This window comes from Anser brachyrhynchus (assembly GCF_964034855.1).
Source record: "Anser brachyrhynchus genome assembly, chromosome: 12".
NCBI classification, from domain to species: Eukaryota; Metazoa; Chordata; class Aves; order Anseriformes; family Anatidae; genus Anser; species Anser brachyrhynchus.
The window spans coordinates 3453922-3477625 of NC_137707.1; the positions used below are offsets into that span (position 1 = coordinate 3453922).

At 41.6% G+C, this 23704-nt stretch overlaps 1 long non-coding RNA gene across 2 annotated transcripts; it reads left to right on the forward strand.

The window, feature by feature from the left end:
• The first annotated feature begins 648 nt into the window (after positions 1-648).
• Positions 649-23013, forward strand: LOC308176518. Of its 2 annotated transcripts, XR_013938299.1 has the most exons (4): positions 649-827; positions 11168-11279; positions 19903-20061; positions 20667-23013. It is a non-coding gene; the product is annotated as an uncharacterized lncRNA (long non-coding RNA). The 2 variants fall into 2 exon arrangements; XR_013938300.1 differs by lacking the exon at positions 20667-23013 and having other exon boundaries at positions 669-827; positions 19903-20641.
• The last annotated feature ends 691 nt before the right edge of the window (positions 23014-23704 follow it).

Here is a 23704-nt window from a genome sequence, read left to right on the forward strand (position 1 = left end):
GCAAAGGAAGAAACCCAAAACGCAAGAAGGGGACAGTGCTCTTCATCTTTTTTCCCTAACTTTGCTGCTAATAGATATGAATTCAACAACGGTGAGAAACATATTCAAAACCAGAATGTACTGTAACAGAAAACAAGAGGGGCCATCGTTCAGTTTTTATTCAAAGAGAAAGGTAAAGGCATTGTATGTTCTGAATCTCTGAGCCCGTAGGTGTCTGTTGTAGAAAAAGTCTACTTGCTACCACTGCAAAACAGGAATGCACCGGGGGTTCTCCAGAACAAGAACTTTATTTTTAACCAGATAAGTCTTTTTAACCAGACAGAGCCTTTTATTTGTGCAAGCCCACCCTGTGTCACATTCGTGCTTGGAAATGCATTAGGTGGGAGGAGGGGAGGGGGAGGACTGTCCATCACCTCTGCATGCCCCACTGGTAGGTCCACAAAGCTGCTTCCATGGCTCACCACTGTTACTAATTAATTTCATCAAACAGTGAGAGCTTGGCATCAACATGCATTATTGACAGAGCAGGTGGGGCAGGTTTGCAAAATAATTGCTCCTTAAATGTAGCTATGTTAATGAGGAAAGAGGGAGAAAAAAAAAAAAAAGGAAACGAGGGCATTACCCTTCTGATCTGTCTCCATAATTGCCAGCTGCTTAGATTTAAATGAGGTATTTATAAATTTGTGCAATGCTGCTCTTTGCAGCTTCTGCCTGAAAGATTTATGGGGAGGTTGTGCTGCTGCAGGGTCACCTCAGCTGAGGCTGCTCCTATGTTAGTGGTAAGCATATTTTCCAAGTTTTGCTGAAAACCAGCTCTCAGGAAGCAGGTAACACTTCTCTCTTCTTCTTTCATTCTGATGCAAAAAATCATCTCTCTTCTCTCTTGTTTCCAAGGAAGTAGCTTTATTTTTATAAGCATTGCAGATAGACCTTAAACATCCTAAATTTTATTTTCTAGGCTTTCTTCTTATGATGATTTTTTTGTCTGTCTTGACAACATTAACCCAGCTGCAGTAATACTCTAACAAATAAATAACACCTTCAAAAGGGTGAGTTTTTTTGTTTTAATTTTTTTTTGTTGTTTTCTGGTAGGAGAGTGAGGGAAGATTTCAGCTTTTCAGCTGTTTCTCTTTATCTCTAATGAGAGATAAGAAAATTGATGGGTATATTACAATTTTTATCTTATTCCCTGCATCTCACATGCTTATGTTGTTGGAGGGAAATTGGGTTCAGGGAACATGCTAAAAATAAAGGAAAGATAACTGTTCTGGAATGGAGATGGACTAGAGAGGCTCCTCTCATGAGAGGCTGGCTGCAGAGAGGTACAGCAGGGATCATTTCAAGTTCCTACTCTTCTTATGTGAAAAGAAAGAGCTGCCCCTTCCACTCTTTCCTTTTTTCCAGCTAAAAAGAAATTTGCTATCTTGCTTCCTAATTCACCAAGAGTGCAAAGTGCTGCCTCTCAGAAAATAAAAGCAGTGAAAACATCTACTTCCTTGGAAATATTGCTGATGGGCTCACCTTTTGTAATGAACCCTAGAGCAACATCCTGTTCTCTTTTTTTTTTTTGTATGTCCTTGGCTGCAAAATTTGGCTTCTATTGAATGGATATGTACGAAGCTTACTGATATATGAAAATATACATTTTTTTCCTCTGTCTTAATTCTGCAACACAACAACACTCTGAAATTATGTCCTAAATAGTCTCGCTATTGAAAAGGAAAATATTGGCACACGTTAGGGTTGTAGCATTTATTCTGCTGGCCAGTTCAGAAACAATGTGCTAATCTATAGCACTATCCTACCAGCCAGCAGAATGTATCCTATACATCATCAGTTTGCTCTCCTGAGGATGGATATCTTTGCTGTCCTCTTCGAAGAGAAAACAATATTTTGCTAAGAGATATTAAGTCAAGCCTTTGATGGTTTTTGCTGACTTCTTGAGAATTCAAGAAACCCTGTCACTGCTGGGGGGGGGGGGGGAAGGGGGCATTCACTGATATCAACCACAGAGCTGTGCAAGTAGTTGAATTACAGATTAAGGTTTCCAAACACACCTCCTTTCTAACACTCTGCAGAGTACTTCCTATTCTTCATATTGAATATTTTGTAAATATTCTGGTAATGGGTGAATAGAGTGTGAAGATTTGGAAGGAGGGGTAGAATCCTGTTTAGAAATAAAATATCACCCTGTCCAAAGAATTTTAATGTTTATGTCTTTGGGGGAAAAAGTATTTCATGTGAGTTCCCCTTTCTTACTAAGTTCCATGCCATAATGTAGAAATCTGATGGAAAACTCTGAAATCCTGTAACATGGAGGAATGTTTTTCAGTGAGGAGTTGTGTGTTGATGCTCAGATACAGTGCACTCAAAACAGCACCTTTGGGCTGACACCAGTAGTGGTGCTTTGTCGATAAATTTGGCACCATAAATGTTTGCAATGAGGCAAAAGTTGCTACCTCTGCCCTGTGAATGCAGACAGAGCTCTTAAAACTGTCAACTTTCCTCTCACTGCAATATCTTTTGCAGTAACAATACTTTCCTAGAAGGAGAAATCCTGCAAGCGAGGTCTGATTGTATGTGGAGCGCTGTCAGTTGTAATGGCAGTCAGGAGCGTGTGTCAGCACTTCTGTGTTTCTAAGCCACCTGATGTAATGGTATTAAGATGCTAACATGAGAGTCCACCTCTGCAATTTGCCAGCTGCTGGCTGCTTGAGTCGTTCTTGGTTCAGAGTTTTAACAAGATGTTTCTGGTCTGTAATCAATGTAAACTTCCCAAGCAGAATCTGGTGGAACATCCCGATTTCTGGATGAAACGCTTAGTGCTTTACTTTGATTGTAATGTTGCCCTGCTTTAGCTAAGGCATTGGAACAGAAAGCGGCTTCTAATCTTTGTCATCTATGCTTTTTAAAACAGGATAGAGCTGTCAGGTGAGATATCAAATAGAGACCAGCCAGTATGCTGGAACCAAAATGCATTATCAGAATGGTAACATCTCAGAGCATGTCCTATTGATACATACCCTATGCTTTGGGTTATGTTTCTCATGCCAGAAAGCTGTTGGCATCAGTGGGACTGAGGCACATGAAGTTATTCATGTGCATAAATGTTATCTATCATATTTCTACATTATGGCATGGAATCAGGGTTGTTCCTGGTGCTGGTTACAAAATCCATGAAGCCTCCAGCAATGAGCAAGCTGATGCCGTGCTCCTAATGTCTCATAGCATATTTGACAAAGTCCCATCCCTTCAGGCAGGCTTCGTGAGACAGATTTGCTTTTGCCCCTTCTCTGAGGGCTCAGAGGAGAAAGTACTCCCCCATTCAGGGGAGAGAGGCTTGGACACCCCGGTAGGACTACAGGAGTCCCCAACCACGATGCTCTCCCAGGATGTCTAACCGTAACACTGAACTGACTTCTTTCTCCTTGGTCTCAAGCAAGGCAACTTGCCTTTGCAGTGTTGCCCTCTCTCTTGACTTGAACCCAGGCCTCCCATCTGCAAATTCAATAGAAAGCGCCTGCTTTCTATTGCAAGCTGCTTAATTGGCTGCTGTTCTTGCTCCTTCAGCCGAATTTGCATTAAAGAAAGACCTGCGATCTTTGGCATTCCCTATGTAAAACTCCATATTTAGTGTATGGAGCTGGCAGTTCTCTTAACGCCCACATCTGTCTCTGCTCGCCACAGCTGATTTATGTTTAATATCTTGAAGGCATGTGGTGCCAGTCCCACGTTGAGCTCTGGATTGTGGTGGTCCGTCTGTATTTGTTGAAATTGGGCCCAAAGAAGCTGGCTTGGAGCAGAGACTGCGAGGAATGCGAGCCAGTGGCCGTCCAGACAGCTCTGTCAGCAAGCTCAGGAAACTGGCTGAAAAATACTGGGAAGAGGCCCAGATTTCAAACAACCTGTGGAGCTCTCATGAGAACACACTGTTTTAAAACAGAAAGTTGACTGATACTCCTAATTACAGATTTTAAAAAATGAAGGTTAATGATGTCCCTGCCATGGCAGAATGCAAGGCATGTTCCCTAAATTGCAGTCATCGAACAAGCAGGCTTCGTCCTATTGCGCAGAAAGCACGTTTTTATGTGCTACGTTCTGCCATTTTCTCAGGCAGAGATAAAGATCAGGATGCTCTTGGGATCCCACAGCTATGGGTTGACCTTTAACTGCAGCAAAACTGGCTATATAGAGAAATCTTTGGTGCAGGGTTTGGTTTTTTTTGTGCCTGCCTGTGCAGGCAATGGTGGGTTTTGTGTGTTAAAACTGTCATTCCACAAAATAAAAAGCTATCAGCATGAGAGCAGCTTCATCTCCAGAATTAATGAGCTCTGTGGTCTTATATCAGGGATGGGGATACCTCGAACACGGAATGATTTAACCAAGTACAAGCTATAGGGCTCAACAGTGGAGGAACGGGGTGAAATGCAAGAGTCTGGTTGTTTGCAAATGATCAGATAGTTCCTTTTGGTCTTCAGTTTTATGCATTTAGAACATGATGGAGTCTGGTATATTGTATTGATCTAACTCTAGCCTGAGAATGAATTGCAACTTTTAATTGCAAAAAGACAGCTTTTACCCTGACTCCACTTAGCACTTAAATAGCACTTAAATGTTTTCTCTTGAGAAATTCTCATTTTCTTAATTTATTGGTCTTGTGATTGGGTCAGCATATCTGGAGCTTGGGATATTGCACAGATTTAATATTGGGCTGCAATTCATTATAGTGAGTATTTAAGTCTATATACTGTGGGACAGTGCTTCATTGCTTTATCGAGTCAGGAAGCGACTATCCAGCATCCTGACTTGGACAGAGCTTACAAAAAAAGATCACTTAAACCTGTGTTCCTGAGATTTTATTCATAGTTCACTTCATTCTAAAAGATTTTATCTCAATTGAAAATCACACAATGTGAATTTTAAAACATTGAAACAGGCTGCTCATGACATGTAAACTGGGAAAAACCAAAAGTGAACTTCAGAGTAAACTCCTTTATTTAATTTGAAAACATTTCATATGAATGGAAAGAGATTTTTCTATAAAAACTGATCTTCTCATTATTTCCCATGTCAATGCTCTACAAACTTTTAAATGTTAGTGATGACATTAGAAAGGAGAGTAAACAGAACAACAACAGAAAAAAAACACATTAAAAATATGCTCTTGATAGTGCCTCGAGGTTAAACAGGGTAAAGCTTTCCTTCTAATATTTGTTAGAGGCTAAAATTATGTAGCTCTTCAAAACTGTAAATATCACTGTTCCACAAAAATTATCTGTTAAATGTATGTTTCTTTTGCTCAGCAGCTTGGCTGCAATGATTTATGCCAACTGGCTTAGAAACCGTGAAAATTAATTTATGGCTCATTCCTAGTTCTCTGTTAATATGTCTGTTCAAAAAGTAGGGGTGGGAAGGAGAGGACTTCAGAAGTTTCAGAAGGAATGGAAACCCAGTGTTTCAGAGCACTAGACTACTTAATAGCTATATTTAGTACCTCCTGATCCCTGATGGCTGTTATATGGACAGGTATAAAATGCTGGCCTTGACAGAGAGCAATGGAAGAAATTCTGCACAATTTAATAAGCTCTGGACAAAGCTTCCAGTTACTGGTCCAGAAATAAGGAACTGCAAAGAACTTCTGGGGTCTCTTTAGGCTTTTTAATTACTTTGCTCCTTACTCCACTACTTCTGCAGGAAGTTTGTTCCAGGGCCTCTTGCTGCCAATGGAAATGACTCGGTGTGAAGAGACCACTGCATTCAGTGAGCTAGATGTTCTCAGATTGTTTCTGTTCCTTCTGAACATGTCAATGCTTTTCTGGCCAGCAAGCGACACTTATGCTGATGCTGTTCTTTACCAGAGTGTTCTCTGTCCTCACCAGCATGTTTCCCTGGATGCAATGTCAGGGAATAGTTGTCTGCTCAGTCTCTGCTTTGCCAAACTGAAGAGGGCAAGATTGCTATTCCACTGAGCAGCCACACCCTCTGCGTTCATTCAGATCAGTGACTTGAAGGTATGGTGAACTTTAGGTGAGGACCAGTATCTTTCACGATTGCATTCCTGTCTTCCTCTTGGTTTGTTAGTGTTCCCCTGCCTCTCTCATAATCAAGTCACTTTAGCAACTGGTAGTCTTATTGAGAATGAGTATATACCTCAGGTCTGTCTTTTCTCACTGGTAAATTCTGACTTGAGAAAATTTGCACTCATTTCCTCAACTTTTTGTATACCTTGAAGTCTTAAATCTCTTTTCTACTACTCCAATTGTCCAGGTCCTCTAGTTCTTTCTAAGTGCTTTCTTGAATTAATCATTACAGAAGAGGCTCTCCAGGGTTAAATTTGGTTCTTTGTCCAATTTTGTCTGAATTTTGGTACTATGGTAGATAGAACAACACTGTATTGGTCTCATGATTGATCTTTGGGAACAGCCTGTAACCACCTACCATTTGTTTCAGACAATGTGATCAGTTTCTATTTAGCTGGTTTCTTACTGGGCTGCAGTCTGGTGCCAGCTCCCATCATCTTTGCTACTCAGGGACTTCCTCTGAAGCACTGCATGCTTCTTTAGCTCTGCTCAGAGAATGGAGAAAATCAGGGAAAGATGGCATGTTAGAATTGCTCAGGTAAACTCACTTCACGTTTTCTTCCTTTTGTGTTTACCTTGATGTTTGTAATCTTTTTTTCTAAAGCTTTTCAGATTACTGAGGACAGCAGCAGGCATGTGTAAATGTTCAGGTCACCCCAGCTGAATGCATTTATTTCTATCCTGACTAGTGGACTGTGCTAGCTTTCCCACTCTTCTGGGTGACCTTTTTTCCCCTCTGTACACTGATTTCAGCATATTGAGTCCTCTGAGTTTTCTTCCCTTCTCAGATGTGGTAACAACCATTTTCAGCCACTAATTCCTATGAGTGTCCAGCTTTTACCCTGTATTCCATACACTCTCACTGAAAGCACGTGTAATGTGTTCATTTAATTTGGGAGTTATATGCACTTTCTTTTAATCTCAGCGTCATCCTTACTGCACAGCCAACCCATGTCTTTTCTTGTTCTCTTTTATTCTTCTGATTATAGAACTTTGTTTATTTTAATATCCTTTGCAAGGTCTAACTCAGCTTGACTTTTGGCAATTCTTACTTTACCCCTATGCCTGCTGACCTCTGAAATGCAGCTTCCTTTGCAGATTCATTTTTTTTCCCCATTCTTGTCTTTTCCCCATTCTTGTCCCTAGCAGAAGCTAACTAGTTCCCCAGTTAGCTCTGGACCCTCCAAGTTTTTCTCATATTTGCAGTGTAAATCCCACATCAGTTTCCTACTTCTGGTGCACAGAATTTCCAAAAATCTTACAAACATGTCACCAGAAGCTGTGCTGGAGCCAATTGCCCTACTCAGAGCCTTTGATTATTAAAGATCATGCTTTGGAATAAAAGTATGCGACCAGACCTGATAGCTACACACTTTTGGATCTTATTCCATCTCACAGTGGCTGAAATTTTATTCTGTCTCTTCTGCCAGAAGGTCCCCTCTAAGTGCCAAAACAAAGCTGAAAATTTATTTTATTTTGTGATTATTTGGTGAAGGTATCTAATGATAATGACATCTTAGACCATCCAGGTCTTGCCATCACTAGTAATGTTTGTCCTCGTGTATATGGCAGTTAGATGCTCACATGTCGAAACAATTTGTGTTATATTTTCTAATACTTCAGATCTCTATTCAAACTCTGAAATGTGAAAGATTTTCTGAGAATTAGGTTTGTCACTACTTTGGTCTTAACACTAATTTTGTGATGATAGATAACATGGCAGAACTTTAATCAGTGGACTAGGGTATTACAAGGGAAGGAACTAGGGTGTTATAAAACGAATAAAATAAAGGTATCTTTGGCTCAAGAGCTTACCAAGTACTAATGATGCTAGTATTGAACTTGGGAATAATCTTCACATATGGCTGTTTACATCCTCTGTAACTTGAATCCCTATGCTTAGAGATTAAAAACAATTTCTCTCTAAATCTCAAATGAAAATGCACATAGAGCAAGTCTGAGCTGTATAATTATTAGTTTCAGAGGTGCTTTTGCATTTGAGCTATGGCTGTCCCAACACCTGAAAGCAGAACTACTTTCTTGGTTGAAAGAAAATTCTATGATACTGTCAAAGGGTTTGATTCCTGTAAGGAAGTAAAAAAAAAAAAAAAAAGCAAAGATGTTTCTTACTTGGGTTGCCTGAAAATATTCTCCAAACAACTAGTTAACCAAAATTACAGGCTTTAATACAGTGAGTTTCTCCAAAATGTGTCTGTGTTGGCTGCCTTCTTTTTTTAATTAAAAGCTTACAAACTTTTTACATGATTTCCAATGAAAACCAAGAGATGTGGGTTTTCTTAGTCACTTTTCAATTTTTGTATTTACAGTAGCATTTTGATTTTGTGGCAAAGGTTTGTAAATGCATGAGTAACTTTCAGGAAAACATTTTTCCATTTTTTAACAAACACATCCTTGGGGTAACAATGTGCCAATGCCCAAGTTCTATACGGAACTGAGCTCCATTTTTCCTTCCCGGTGATGCCAGCTCAGTGTTTCTCAAACCTATGAGGAACAAACAGCCCCTGTCCTACAGAAAAGCCAAACTGCAGATGAAGCTGAAGAGCTGCAACTCCCATTGAGATACATGGGAGATTGGTTTGCACAATCACGACTTAATCCAATGTTACTGTTTGTTTTATGCTTGCAAAATCTCAGCAAATATCCAGAGATCATATTTATTCAGCATCCGTGCCACAATGTCTTGGGGGCCAAAAGAATGCATTCAGGAAGGGATTAGACAAATTAATGGTGGATAAGTTCACTGGTGGCTACTGAACATGGGAGTCTGGATGCAATGTCTGGTTTGCTTTGTTCCTAAGCTGCTGGGAGTTGGAAGGACAAACCAGGGAAAGGATCATTCTGTTCCTGTCCTTGGTTTTTAACCTTTTTCCCTAACCAGTAAGTGTTGGCTGCTAACAGAGGCAGGATATAAAGATAAGGCCATGTTGGTTTTTATTCTTCAAATTTAAATAGTCACATAATACATTAATGGTTTATGTGGCACCTCTTGCCCAGGCTGTATCTTAGTACAATCACCCTTAGCACCTATTACCCAGCTCTCTGAACCTTAATGTAATTGCAAGATCAAATATCTGTGGAATACTTTTCTTTGGTGTAAATATCTCCATTTGGTTTATGTTAAAATTTGCTTGAATTCTCCCGTTAGCTCCACCTTTGCAAGGTGAGTCACTAATTACATCACTTGTTTCCTTGCAAAGACAGTTTCACTTGAAGCATACAGGTATCACATCTCTGGCATTTTAATCTTTTCCTGAATCTTGAAAATGTCTTATTCTAAATAATGTGTTTATTTAAAATCTAAAAGTAATAGTATCCCACTGCATTGTCAGAATTATTTGTATTTTCTTGTGCCTCCTGAAATTCTGTAGTCTTCTGATCAAGACTAAGTTCTTAGTCAAACATAATTTTATTGGGGAAAAAATATATTCACAACAGCATAGTAGACAGCCTAATAATCCAATTTAACTTCAAATATCTTATTGTTTTTCATCAGAAATCATTTGTTTTCATCATTACTCAAGCATGAAAATATTTAGATGGAGGTCCTTCTTGATTTTGGCATTGTCCAAACATTCTTGGAAGTTATTGATAAGGTTTGCTCCTCAGCTGTTATTTACCTCATTGTTGCTCTGTCCATGTTTTTGTCCTAATCTATGTGAAAGTATACCAATCCTTGGGTTACATTCTATTCTACTGCAACTCTGTCTACTATAGAGACAAGATCCAACCCCACAGGAGCTGAGCAGCATCAATACAAAAACAATGGTAGATATCCACTCTTAGTGTTTTGACTATACAAACTGGATTAAAAAAGAAAACATAGAAAATGCCACCTTCCACTAGTCCAAAGGATCCTGTGCTTTACTGTACATAACCCATTTTCATACTCCTAAAATGTATATAAATGTTTGCAGTACTTGACTGAGATTAGTAAAACTGTTTTCAGAATGTATAATGAGTAAGTTGGTTTCTGGTTTACCAAATAAAAACAGAACAGAAAGAAACTCCTTTTTTAACTGACTAACATCTAGCCAGACAAAGCTGGATTGGCAGCCACAAAATACCATTATAATCAAAACTGATATAAACAAAAGGGGTTTTTATTTGCTAAATACCACTGGTAATTTTATGTCCACCACCACATAAAAATTAACAAATATCTAAGATTTCTTGAAATGTGCTTTTCTATTGGCTCATGGAATATCTGAACAGTTCTCAATACCCTCATATCTGTTCTACTATTTCGATTGATAGCAATTTATCTGGATATCTTATTCCATCAGCCCCCATGTTTGTTCAGAAATATTGAAATTAGAACTTTGTTCACTTTTGACAACCACATATACTTTTTTAGTAAAAAAAAAAGCTAGCAAGGACACTTGAACATGCAAATGTTTTAAGGTCTGGTTTCTATAATACCTTGCAAATTGCTTTCCACAAATATTTTCAGTATATTTCAATTCTTATAGCCTCTTATTAAGCCAAGTGCCTAAGGATTTGTTTAGATATTGAAGTGTTTTTATTAAAAGACAAGAACCATGCTTAAAGTAAGTACATAAGGAAATACTTTGAATAAGCCAAGTAACTACAAAGTGTGATTTTTATATTATTTTTGCCCACAGATTTGTATGAATACTCAGGGAAATATTTTTGCATTAATTTCCCTATCTTATTCGGGTAAGAAAGCAGGGAGGCAGCACAGTCTGCCACACCACAAGTAAATATTGCGAAGCAGGCTTTGTGCTCTGGACCCATACTTTGCATGGACATGCAGGGAAATGGGGAGCCCAGCATGTTCTGGCACCAGGGAAGCAGCAGCAGTCCTGAGGGACCTGTTTTATTACTAATTACCTGGCAATCACCAGTGAAGGAACATTAGCTTGATTCAAAGAAGACTCATCTGAAGACTTAAATACTTTCATTTAAATATAAATATAAGATGATCCATAGAAAATACTGGTCGTATGCATGGGCATTAATGATGTGTTATTTAAATAACTTGCTTATCCAGGAGCTAATTTTGTAACTAATTGTCATGTTTCACTGTGGTATGTTTTGCTGCACAGTTGCACAGGAGGTGTAAAATTGTGCCCCTGCTGGAAGGAATCTGTTGGTCAACAAACTTGGTTCAGGATGAAACTCGATGGCTGTGGGCCCACTAACATCATCCTTACACAGGTGAGCTTTCTGCTGGCTCTGAAGAGCATTTTGCCTTAGCAAAAGAATAATTAAGAGCCTCAGGATCAGGCCCGGGCCTACTTCCAAATCATGCAGCAAGTCTTTTTGGGCGAGCCAGTAGTTTCTGCTGTACCTCCCCTGCCCCAGTAGTTTGTTTTGCAGCCCCTTGGTGGAAAGAGAGCAGAAGGAAAGATTTGTTTCCAGCAAATGGATTCCTTTAATCCTTTCTGCAGTCTGTGTCTGAAGCTCAGCGGCTCTAGCTCCTACCGCTGGGCAGTGGGCATTCACTGCTTTCCTTTATTAAATTGGAGGCCTTGGTGGGCTGCTGGGAAAAAAAGATTGGGAAGGGGGTACTGGGGAGGGGTGAGCGTGTGAGAGAACCACATGTTAAAGCTGCCTGTGTATGAACAGCAAGCTTTCTGGCTTGACATTTATTGAAAAAATAGATCTTAGGCTGTATCCACCCAACACCTGTTGAGAAACACTGACCCCATTACAGAGGTTGGATTTACACTGGCTCTGTATAACACCCTATAAAGGAGGCCACTGGTGCAAAAGATTAAAGAATGCTGTTAAGTAAGTTGTTTTATTTCTTTTGAGACTGAAAGAAAGCTGCAAAGTGAGAGAAAGCTTTCCTCAGTTATTTACTCTTCATTACTGGGGATCTTGAAGGGCCTTGTATAAACTGCTCTAGTCGGGTCATGACAACACTTTATAAGGTGCAAATGTTGAGGTGGAGCCAGTGCTATACTGTAGGGGAAGCAAATGGAACGGTCCCTCCCGACTAAATGGAAAGTTAGTGCTAATAAAAGCTCATGGCTTTGGCACAGCTTCCTAGGCACAAGGGGCCCATGAACACAGGCCTGCACTGGGCCTGCTGAGCCCCAAGCAAGTGCCCCCAGCCGGCACATGGCTGAAGGCAGGGCACGCTGCAGTTGAAGTTTCTCCATGTGAACTTCGTAAAGTCCTTGCTGGAGCTCAGAATCATATGTTTAAGGGCTAGGGGAAAAAAAAATCCCTTCTTTTTTACTAGCTGTGGTATAATGAATAGCCCATTTCAAGGAATGTGTGAGTTCCTATTAGGGCTGAGTGAATGTTGCAAAATATTTGCAGTCAGTGTGTCCCAGTTTTCAGACAAATGGCTTTCTGTGTGCTTGTTCCCTTCTGCTCCCTGCCTTCCTGTCATCTGTGGGAACTGGTTCTACCTGGGCAGAAGCTGTTGGGGACAGCTTGCATACTTACAGCAGCTGTAGGCCGAGGCTGAGCCTGCTCCTCATCCCCTTTCCATTCAGTGAAATTAGTGTTCATGAGGGGAACCTCTAGTTTTTCAGAGTTAAGCAGAGTGCCTGGAAGGTGAAACATGTCTTGTAAGGAGTTATGGACACAACAATGCCCAAGCAGGGCCATGGGGGATTGACCTTGACACAGCCATATATAGTTGGGCTTGAGTATATTGCATTGAGACATCCTGAAGTGTCTGAGACACCTACATGGGGCTGCCAAACTTGATACAGAACCTGTGTGAGACCCGTATCCTTTAGGAGTAACTGTTTGGTCAGGGAGACCCCTGAGGACATCTCAAACCACATTAAACAGCTACTTGGGGGTTGCTGACTTCAGCTGCTGTCTGAAGGCTGGCTGGAATCATAGAGGCTCAAAATCCCCAGCCAAGGAAGATAAACAGAAAAGAGATGGCCACTACTCAAACTGGGCAAACACAAAGGAGGCACAGAGGCAGGAGATATTGGCCTTCATCCACAAAACAGATTCTTTGGAAAGATGAGGATGCCTGGTAAGGGACTGTTTCACTCAGTGTCTGCAGAAGCTTCAGCTCTCTAGCAGTGCCTCAGAATAAGCCCCTTGCTTTGGAGAAGCCCTGATGTAAAACCTAATTCTTCTATTTCCCCTGTGTGCCTGGAAGAAAAAAAAAAGAGCACAGCTACAGGAAGCTCTGAGGTGGGCAAGGCCTTCAGGAGCTTCTCTGCTGCCCTCAGGACATTTCATGTTTGAGCTGCCACATGTTGCATCAAAAGGGCCATTTTAGGCAACTAGTTCCTGTCCCTTTGCCCCCTGGCCCTGGGTGCTCCCATCACCATGTGCTCTCTCTGGTTATGGCCAGAGACGGATGGACTCTGGGCAGCAGATGTCCGGGTGTGAGAAAGTCTCCCTTTATTCAGCCGGCCTCTGAGGCAAGCTTCTTTCTCACCCCACCCTTTCCACAGCTCTGTTTGGACACAAACACAGTTTCTGTGCAGGAATAATTCCTTCAGAGCCAGGAAACATGCACTCAATGAGACCTTAAAAAAAAAAAAATTACCCATTTGAGTCGCTCAGGGCTGGGAATAGTCCCGTATTTCCCATGTAGAGATGTAAGACTGGCATGTGCTCTGCATTTGCAATAATCAGAGCAGCTGTGTGAAGCTTCCAGATTTGGGCTCCTTGTGTGTTAGGAGAACCAAGCCCTGCAGGTTCAATTAATAGGCTTTGGAAATGAACCAAAGCCTGACGATCCCCAGGCTTCTTTTAAGTGAGGGAAGGTGGCTGTTGGAGAAGAATTAGACCTGCCAGGGTCTTGATGCAGCTGGGACACACAGTGAGAGGCTGAAAAGCTGTGAGTCTGGAACCTGTCCTGTGATGGCTGCTGAGCCAAAAAGTCCCATTGCTGGGACAATAAACAAATGGTCTGTGTGGATGAATGCCTCGGCTTTTGGTTTGCATGGGCTGTAAAATCCATATGCTTCCCAAGTCACAAGTCCCAGCATTTCAGTCTGAGGTCTTTAATGAAAAGGATGAACAGAAAATAGTTTCACAAAGTGGGAAAAGGGTGAGATTTATAAATTTAAAAAAAAAAAATCAGTGCTTTTCAAACACTTACAGGCCCGTTAAGTTCAAAAATCTTTCCATTACTAAATTCAGTTAATTACCATCTTAAATAAAGACCTTGGTTACCAAGATCAAAGGCCGGGGCTTCAAGCTAAGGTGAATTCTCTTGAAGTCACAGATTCGGAAAAGGGCCTAAGCACACAGTGTGGAGCTGGTGGTGTAGGAGGCCAGAGAAGGTGAGCATCATGAGAGTTGACAGGGAAGGCAGCCCTGGCTCCATAACCCCTCTACCTCCACCTGGAACATGGGCACTCTCCCCCCTTGTTTCCACCATCCGGATCCAGAAGAAATCACAGGGCTACTTGCTGGCTGCTGTTCAGTTGAGCGTTTCTGTTCCCATCCTGCCAGTTAAGCCTTTAAATTTTGGCTCCAGCAAAGCCCAAGGTCAGAGTAAAATGTACGCGGCTGTTGATGATTGATGACTAATTTGGGGTGAAAAGTCCTGCATCAGGAGTTTTCCACCCAAGAACCTAAATTCTCTGTTTTGGCACTTCTTCTCTTAGAAGAAGGCCATTCAAAAACCAGATTTCAGGATGAATCGACTGAGCAAGAGGAAACTGGAGATGCTGGCTGCATATTTATTTGTTGTATCTGTAACAAGCAGTAAAAGACCAGGAGGAGGGAAGCAAGGAGGGAGGAACAGAAATGCTCTGGGATGACTGGGAAATGCACAAGCTTTTATTTATCAATGTTGTTTACTTTAAAATACATCCAACTGGAGGGTTAGGTGCAGACAAAAATTAAAATAGAAAACATCCTGGGCCAGACTCTTGGAGAATGCAAATTGGCATGGGAGTTCCCATGGCTTCCAGCAAAGCCCGCCACATTTACACCACCTGCATTTAGTTGCTCTCGGTTAAATAAAGTCAGCTCCACCTCTGCAGTGGATTTTGTGAGGAGAGGGAGGGAGAAAGAGGTGAGGTCTCTGAGGTACCTGTGAGCTAAACCGTGGGGGCACGGCGGGTCTGAATGAGACCAGCAATGAACAGGAAGCCACAGTATGGGTCAAGGAGCGCAGGTGGGCTCCAGATATGAGCAATGCTATGAAACACATGGGCAGCTGTGCTCAGCTTGTTGCTGTTCCTGGGTGGTCCAAAGGTGTAGTCCCACTGAGGGCTCATTGCAGTAAACCAAGCCCTCGCCTCCTGGACCCACCATGGACTCAAGGGAAGCAAGTTCAAGTGGGGTCACCAGAAATAATACGATCATTGAGTGGTAACAATGCATACAAATTACCAACAGACCATGAAATTCAGCCTCTGTCTGTTAAAAATGCTGAAAATGCAGCAAAAAAAAATAATAATTGTACAGTTAAACATTATGTATCCAAAAGGTGACATTGAGGTATGTCTTAAAGTCCGCTTGACATTATTTGCACATTATTTATGTCATTTTAATAGAGTTAATCCCATGTTTCCTTACTGCATGGGTTAATCCCACGGTGAAGCATCAGAACAGCTGGACCAGGCACTGATGGAGCTCTGAGGGGCACCAAAAATGCTTCCCAATCTTTGGCAGCCCTGGCAGCTTTGAGTGACCACAAATAGCCATATCTGGAGTGGCAAATACGTATTTCCTCTTCTCAAACGGACAGGAGTCTCTGGGGAGACTGGGGTGGAGAAAAGCTGTTTTCCGCAGGAGTCTGGATTGTAAATCGTGGCTTAGTCCCATCTGGGCATTCCTATCAGTTTATAAATACTTTGCTCTTCTCCTAGCAGGGATTTTACACTTGCTGTGGATTTCTACAGAGCTTTTGATGGCGGACATGTGGACCTTTTTGTATTACACCATCTTACATACGTGCTAGTGGTTGTGAAGAACGGAGTTTCAGACACACAAACAGCCCTTTCCCCAATGAAACCTCTCTAGTTTATAGGTAGAGGAAGCAAAGCAGAGCCATTTCAAATTGAACAAAAGATGCAAGAAATAGCATGTTTACATTACCAAAAAAGCTCAAACGAAATTACGGTCAGTGCACGTTTGATCAATTTTGCCTGCTTAATGCACCTTAATTAGCTGAAGATAAGAGCCAGCCGACTGTGCTTGCAATAATACAGTCACAGAAAAATGCCCCAGTGAACTCTCTCTGAGATAACATCTTCAATAATCTTTCCGGTGTTAAATAAACAGCCAGAAAGGAAAACAGGAATGGATCCAAATATTCATTTCTCCCTGGCAGTTGTGTTTCTGGGAGTGGAATAGTTCTGGATGGAGAATCCTACATATGGCTTAGTTAATGGATCGTGATATGAGTGAAAACCTTCGTAAAGAGGAATTTAAAGATGAGGGCTCAAAGAAGAGTCTTGCTTGTGTAAAGAATGCAAATAATCCTTAGCAGACGTGACTGCCATTGACATCTATTAGAGTAGGAATTGCAAGAAGGGGAGCCAGGTCTGGCCTGCAGGGAGATGTTAGAGAAAGGTGGTGGCATGTGGTAGTCCCTTTAAGGAAACTATTAGCTGAGGAAGCAAATCACGTTTCTATAATTTTATTAGTATTGGCCAAATCTGGGAGTTCTCACCTAGACTTTAATTGGCCAATTTTTCTTGAAGTCAGTTGGAATTTGCTGGAGGTAGGAGATCTGTAACAGCTGAAAAAGGTCTTCAGGACTAAAACCCACTGTCTTTTCTTGTACCAGATGCTCTGAATAAGTGTCAAGAGGTCCCCATAAGGCGATTTATAGGCACGTAAAGTATATGGGCTTGTGAAGCTGTACAACCACTGTGGCTGACAGCGAACAATATTTTCCCTTGTATCTGAACACTATTAGTGGTAGAAAAGAAGACAGAACCGTACCTGAAAATGTGAAACAAAACTGAGATGGAGACGTTTCTGGGTATGCCAACACCATTAAGAGCATAAATTTTGCTATTTAGTCTCCATTTCTACCATTTTCCATAAAACAACATGTTAGCTTATTCTGGTTCCCAGGGGTAAAATAACCTCTAGGTAGAGAAGTAACCTCCATGAAAATTAACCATTTGAGGAGTAATACTTTTTTTTTTTTTTAAATGGGTTTCAGATTTTTAATCTCTGTGGTGAAAAGGTTACTCCTCCAAACAACTGCAAAGAAGAAGGATCAGAGTACAGAGCAGTAGGGGCTGCTCCTTCTCATGTACATTTGTAGAAGGGGACAACGCACGATATCTGTGACATGGTCAACACCCTCAAGGATTCCCTCTAAGCTGGATCTGAGTTAAGTTTGAATTAATTTGTGATAGACCCAAACTACTGAGCCATTTCTCAAGCAAAACCTTTTTTTTTTTTCCCCACTCAAGTGGTTGTACTTTGGTGTCCCCTTAGAAGCCGCTTACATCTGAGGTTTGAAGGCTGTGGAAAATGACTGACAATTAATCCAAATGAACAAAATTTGGAACCAAAATGCTATGGATACATTTGGGACTTGCAATGGAATTTTGGAAAGGCCTATAAAATACTGATGAGCGCAGTTTCAACTCTATTGAGCTATGCTACTTGTACCACTTCTATGTTTGACTGAAACAGCTGTTTGATAGCTTATATTTCAGCATGCTTTATACACTCTTGATTTTATTTCATTTCCCTATTGATTTTTTATTATAAAAACATCAGTGCATGTGTTTTGATTTAAACAGCTAAAATGCTGGTTTGCATTGGTTATTTTAAATGGTCGAGGCTTGTTCAAATACTTGAAACTTTTCTTTCCTTGTCTATGGAAAATTGTAGTAAATTAAGAAAATATTCTTACTTTGGGCTCTTTAAGCTCATATAAAGATTTGGATATTAGTTGTGAGTGCATAGGAATATACATATAAGTGAATGTTTGCATGCATATGTGCATGAATAGAGAAGAGCCTTGAACATATTGGGAATTTCCTAGTAGTAGAAGTGATAGGCCGTTTTTCTTAAGATTTTTATTGGGATCTTTTTTTGGGCTAAGGTGTGAAAATTGGCAGCTCATTGCATTTTCTGACAGAGTGCTGAAGATTGGCTAATTAGAAATCAAGTCTGATTCCAAGTCAAACAAGCTGAGGCCACTAAGTCTTCATAGGATGTTTGTCTGAAGCATTTGAGTGAGCGCTAATATTTTCAGAAAGAACAATATTGTTAACCCAAGTTCACAAGTCCAATACAGCACTTGTTATAAAGCAAAACTGGTGTAAAATTTGCTCTGTGTGAGTGATCAGTCTTCACGATCCTTCCAGCCAGGAAATAGGGCCCAAATCATATGATTTGTTTGTTATTTATGTAAGTGGTAACACTGATTTAAGTGCAGGAGCTGGCTTTTTAGCAAGGTCCTGATGGTTTATTCGGTTTCCCAGCTGGGGTGATTAAGGTCAAAGGATTTCCCAAAGGTCTTTGGGAAAAGCACATTCAGTGATGCATCAACCCTCGTAGAAGTCCCCCACCCTCCATCCGTTGTCACTCAGGCGGCTCCTCTCTGCTCTAACAAGCACCACACCAGTGAGGCTGAGGACAGAATTTTGGCCCTGTTTCCTCAACCTTATTAATTTCAAAGTGCTCTTCTACTAAATACACACCGCAGGCTTCACGAGTCCACATTCTGGCCTGAGAGACATGGCAAACAGTGAAATAATTTTCCCCAAAGACATGATGGAAGCTTCATAACTCAAATCAGGCAGAATTAGGTCTGACAAAGCATGGACGAATACGCTGGTGTGAACAGAGTTCCTTTGGCAGAAGGAGTCAGAGCAGAGGACTTAACATGCAATGGGCTCTCGTGCACCATTACTCACCCTGTGGTCTGCAAACCACTGGTGGTCCACGAGGCATCAAAACATGAACCATGAGATGATTGCAATTTCTTTGTTGTGTGTTTTTTTTTTTAAGCATATTGAGAAACAAAATAAGTGTAAAGGGAGAAAATGTAAGCCTGAAGCATTTAAAATGTAGCCTGATTTTTATTTGGTTGCAAAGGAAAGTTCTTACAGCAGCACTACACACGATGGTCCTTGGATTATACATCCTGCAAAAGTGAGATTGATTGTGGATTTAAGTGCTGAAAAGCACCGGGGCAGTGGATGAAAATGAAGACTGGATTGGGAGAAGCTTTCTGCTCTTGTTCTGCACTGGGAGCAATATCAAAGTATCCAAACTGTTGGGCTTTTGTCTTTTCTGCCTTCTCTATCGTACTGAGGTGTTGGGTATAATACTATGTCAGCTTTAAGAGTCAAGAGTTCTGCTTTCTTCCCACCACAGCTGCTTTAATTCACTTGTCACCTATATGGCTTCTTGTGCCTCTGTTTGCTTGTTGTAAAACCGGGAACATTTTATTGAGGTTCTCCTCCTTCTACTGTTTTCATGACTGTCTAAATAGTGCAAATTGATTGCAAATACCTGTCATTTCCATACCGATGGAAGGTCTCTTCCAGTGGTGCTGCCTGAGTACCTGGTACATCACAGCCCTTTCATATTACATTGGATCCTGGTTGTAAAGTTTGTAGTGAAAATCTGGGGTTGGTGCACAAGGGACGAGTACTGTGAAAAGTGTAAAAGAGCAATGACAATTCTGTACTGCAAGTGAGCTTTTCCACAAAACAACAAAATAATTTCATGAAACGTGAGGTTTTCCTGGATTCATAGTGGCAAAACAGAGGGGATTATTCTAAAGTATTTGAAGGATGAGACAAGACTTTGGGAGAAAGCAAGGAGGGTAATTCTTTTTCTCTGAAATCAGCTGTTTTTATTCACTCCATGTTAAGACTGAACCCACAGAGAAAGAAATATCCATTTTTTCCAGTGTGAAGAGTTCACCAAAATAAAGCCGAAAGAATGGAATCCTCCTCCATCCCCTCAGCTCAGAAGTGATGGATTCCTTCAGCTTTGTACACTCTCCGATGATATTGAAGTGTCTGTGACTTCATGGCCACCACAGAGCCAAGCTGAGGTGGACTTGGAGGTGATCTGCGTTCCCAAGAAGTGTGGTCCATACCATCCAGGCTTAAGAATGCTCTTCATGGTGCAAACATTAGGCCTGTTTTATTTATTCTGACCATTTAAACCACTATATGTTTTTGAATGTGGCCATTTTTTATAGATTGCGGAGATCATTATTTGCACGGTTATCTCTTCTCTCTTTTGTTCTCAACTGTTTTTCTTATATACATATGAAGTACTTTGGATCCAGCAGAGTTCATAGAGTACAAAGACTTGTGCTGGAAAAAAATATTTGCATTTCGCTAGTATTCACGAGAAAGGTCAATAAAATAAAGCAAGATGAGAAATCATGGGGTGAAATGCTGGCCCCGCCATAGTCAATGGGAGTTTTGCCATTGACTTTAACAGGGGCCAGAATTTCACTCGTGTTGCCTCAGATATGGAGAATGACTCCTTTTTGTCCACATATTTCAAGCCTTAGGAGGCAAATGGAGTAGAAATAAATCAATACCCCATCAGAAATGCAGATTTCACTTTGTCCTCTATGTTTCTGAATCCATAAAACATAAATTCTGGGTAAACTTTGAACTCTGTGTTTGACTTAGATTTTTGTTATTTGGATTTCAGGAAGACTGACTGTTACAGAGGTTGCCTGGATGGGCTCTATAGGTGGAACAACCTGAACAACAGAAACACAGGACATTCTTATAAGATGAAAGCATCCCTCTTATAGATCCAGGACCGGACAGGCTGTCTGCTCCGCACAGTAACAAAGACTTGAAACCGTATTGGCGCGATGCCTGATACAACACTAAATGCTTCCCTGTGGCTTTCTACTCCCAGGGAGAAAGAGCAAAGAAATCAGCAGGGAGACCAGTGGAAGTCATGGTTTGACAACATCAAAGAGCAGCTTGGACCCTATCCTTATAAAGAGAAAAAGGTTGCCAGGATCCCATGAGTTGGCTGACTAATAAGCGAAGTGCTGCCAATGCTCCGATTCAGATTGGCTTGGGCTGACCCAGTGAGTGATGGCCATTGCCGATGGAAGAAGTTAGCAGAAAAAGCAGGGAGATAAAGAAAAATAACCAAGCAAATACAGGAATTGTGAACTCATGGAGCACAGGGGGAGTCGCCTCTTGAATCAGAAACGTCTGTGTTAGTAGTAAGGTCAACAGTGACTTCTGAGAAGGCATTTGCAGCATTCGTTACCGCTTCCGTCCTCTGACAGAGACGCATTGGTGTGTGGTGCTATTTGTCTTGTCCACACTGATCAGAATAATGGACAACGTGGCGGGGGGAAGGAGGAAAATACATCATTTAAAAAACCAGGATGGCCAGATGTACATGTACACTGGGATTTCACATATTGCACGTGGGTCAGCCCCTTCCAGTTATTATAAATGACCTTGTGCTCCTTTATGAAGACCAGATCCCCAGTGAGGTCTGAGTGACTGGATTCGCTCGTTTGCGCAACAAAAAGCAGTTACAGCACGAGGCAGTCCAAGTCACACTGCTTGCAGACAAGGGACAGGCAGCTGCCTTCGGGCAAGAAGAAGCTGTGTGACCATTTACTGGCTGAAGGACTGCCCAGGGAGTGTGGAAAATGTTTCCTAGTTCTCCTAAGGTGGAAAAATCCATAAAGTCAGCCTAAATGAATTGGATGAAAGGCGCTATAGTCTTGAAGATCTGCTTAAATGAGATATTCTGGGGAACGTGGTGAGCAGGGTGGCTCCCAGTTTGCTGTAAAATCATTTCTCCTTCCTCACTATGCCCGCATGCTCTGTCCCTGTAGCTCCTGAATTTTATCTCCCACTGAACGTCACTGCAAGACCTGGTTTTCCCCAGAGGGGTTTCCAGTGAAGCATTGAAGCCAACATCTGAGGAAGAGGAATGATTTTTGTGGAGGCATTGTGGTCACAAACACACATGCCTCTGCCACCTGGGTCTTGTCTTAGCTTGACCATGGGGTGACCAAGATGACAGGGACAGAGATCTGCTCCCAGCCTCACTATATTTTAGAAAAGTCACTTCCCTGTATTTCCCTATCTCTGATTTTTGCCTTATCTGTTTAAACTGTCAGCTGCTCAGGGGGGTTTTGTAAAGCACCTATTGCAATAGGGCCCCGATCTCTCCCGAGGCCTCTGAACACCATGGTAATATAAATAATAAGAAAGCATTTATCAAAGCATACAAAGGGAACTCTCTGTGCTTTGATTTAAAGCATGTAAAATGAGTCTTGGAAAACATTCCTCCAAAGGAGCAGAGGATTAATTAACACTTGTCCAGCCCGTTGCGACCACAGGCAGTGCTGGGAGTCCTCTGCACCGCTGACTTACCTCCAGAAAGAGCTTTCATCGAGGCGGGACACGGACAGGCACCAGAAATTACAGGACCTCTCCTTGCTTTAACTGGGTTTGCTTTTCCACACAAAGAAAAGAACACAAAAGACCCGAGGGAAACAGAAGGGACACAAAATTATGTCGTATTTACAGAGGTTGGGAAGGAGTAGTTTAGACCCTTGAGGCTTAGAGTGCTTATTGCTAAGCTTCGATGCCTTGCTGCACATTTGATTAACAGCCCCCCTGGAAAAAAAGCAATCCATGACCGCCCTCCTGGCCCGAGGTGCTGCCCGCAGAGCATCCGGCTGCTCGGCCGCGGGTCCTGGGGGAGCTGCGCTGTGACGCCGAGCGGCAACTGTGGGGACGTGGGGAGACCTCGCAGCTGCAGAGAGCCCAGTTCCCAAACGCCGCCTGGTCAGAGTTCATCAGTCTTCCTCGCTGAAAGACTCGAGAGTTGGAGTTTATCATCTCAGCTGGTTCAAATTGCAGAGCACGAGAAGGGAGAATGGTTTTCCAGCTTTTAAGCCAGGATAATTTGTTTGCTTTATTATTTTTTTTTTATTGTAAAAATGGTTTAAATCCATCAAGTCACTCTTCAGAGTTACAGAGTTGCAATAAATCCTAATCTGTTTGGACTCAGTTTCCGATTAATTTTTTTGCCAAACACCCTAATAAAAATGGATTAATTTAAAGCTATGCGGACAAAATATATATAGAATTTTACAGCAGCCATTTCTTTAGCTGGACTAAACTTTTGGGATATTCATGTTTGAATCATTACAATAACAATAAAAAGAACAGGTAATTACATTGCCTGTAAAAAGTCATTAGACAGGAATGGAAATTTATAAAACCCTGCAATTATCGTTACATGAGTACATACACATGCACATACGCATATGTACTTGAAAAAAATATGAATATTGAGGATAATTATGGGATATGGAGAGGAAAGGAGGCTGCTGTGAGGTCTATATGAGTTATCTTCTAGCTTTCTGGGATTCTAGCAGTCTGATGGAGCCTCATGTGTTCCCTAACAATGAAATTCTTGCTTCCACTTCCCTGCAGCAGACTCCTGGGCAGGGAGCAATGTGGAGTGCATGGGGGTGAAGAAAGGGTACCCCACTGAAGCACAAGGAGCATCCTACCCTACACAGCTTGCGGGACATTGGATGGGAATGCCCGTGTCCCCAGCAGACCCTGAGAGCAGACGGGAGGGGTTAACATGAGGAGGGAGCAGCCATAAGAGCAACCTGCCCTAATTTCTCAACTGATCTTTGTATAAAACTGCGAATGTCAGGGCTCGACATTTATTGTCCACAGTCC